The following is a 1386-nucleotide window of genomic DNA, read 5'->3' on the forward strand; positions in this document are numbered from 1 at the left end:
GGCTATTTAGTTCAGGCTAATGAGGTTAAAGTACTGGGTAAAATATCCCTGCATGAGTTTAACAGCTTTGCACTTCAACGCCAAGGGCATCTCTTGTGTGAAGCCCTCTTCTGAGTAGATAGGTGCGCAGAAACAGCAGTGCATTCCTGTTTCACAGAGGGTTGTTACAATGAGTTGATATAAAACATATCTGGAACAGACAATAATATACGAGGCCAATCCCTGGCCATGGGCAATGAGTATCTGATTGGTGGTGGTGCTCTTCTATCAGTCAGGGACAGAGCCAACTTGAAGTCCTTTGTTCATCCTAGCTTGATGCCTGGATTGTGGCCAGAGCTGTTTCATGCCTAGGGCACATTTTAAAAGGTTGTCATACACATGTTGCCAATTTAAGTGTCCTCATGTCTTTGGAGGAATTTTTATTCATCTCGTGAAGGATAGCATCTTCCCAGTAACATAATTTGAAGAGGGTGGGGGGGGCGGGGATATGCCCATAGTAGAAACTTGGCAAACAATACGAATGATTTAATGTGGTTTTCAACTAGCTAAAATAATTAACTAATATATATATATATATATATATATATATATATATATATCCAAATTATTTGGGACTTGGATTTCCTATCATCTTATTTATTATATTAACAACCTTGTTAAACAGTAGATACTAAATAGTTGTGGTTGAATCAAATGATACATTTGACTAAAGTTGCTTAATTATATAATATGCCAGACTTTGTATTTCTAGTGTTCATATGCATTTTTAGATATTGTTATTATTACTCTTCAGAAAAAGTTATTTTCTCATTTTGAACAACATCTCCACCTTCAGTTTATATTTAAGCCCTTCATATCATTGTTTTCCATTCCACTTAAAATTCCAGCAATACTAACATAATTTCTTAATTTATTTTGGAGGCTTCCCCTCTGTTTTCACATTAAATTAAACTTCCAGATTTGGTATTCTATCCTTGTTCCTTCTATCGAACACTATCCTTCAGAGTACATACAAGTGAAGCACTGCTGAAGATAATTCAGTAACAGTTGCAGCAATACTTCAACGTGCAGTGCCAGGAGTCAGGTGGGATGGAGAAGAGATTATGAAATGAGGGCTATCATTGCTGATGCCAGAAGGATCTTGACTGAAACAAGAGGATGCCAGAGAGATGTTACCTGTGCTTTCTTGACTATGCAAAGACATTGCATTCTGAGGATAAGGAGAAATTATGGATAACATTGCCAAGAGGAGGATTCCAGAGGCCTTAATTATACTCATGTCTTACCAACAGACTGTCACTCAAACAGCATAAGGGAATGTAAAGTGGTTTTAAACATATTTATCTAAGCAGGATATACTTATTGGTAACCAGACTTATTTAATCT

General features: G+C 36.6%; 1 non-coding gene across 1 annotated transcript; it reads left to right on the forward strand.

Moving 5' to 3' along the window:
* Positions 1-217: 217 nt before the first annotated feature.
* LOC142449711 (small nucleolar RNA SNORA48) lies at positions 218-360 on the forward strand. The gene has a single exon (XR_012784829.1). It is a non-coding gene; the product is annotated as a small nucleolar RNA SNORA48 (small nucleolar RNA).
* The last annotated feature ends 1026 nt before the right edge of the window (positions 361-1386 follow it).

The sequence above is a fragment of the Tenrec ecaudatus genome, chromosome 5 (assembly GCF_050624435.1).
Source record: "Tenrec ecaudatus isolate mTenEca1 chromosome 5, mTenEca1.hap1, whole genome shotgun sequence".
Taxonomy (NCBI): domain Eukaryota; kingdom Metazoa; phylum Chordata; class Mammalia; order Afrosoricida; family Tenrecidae; genus Tenrec; species Tenrec ecaudatus.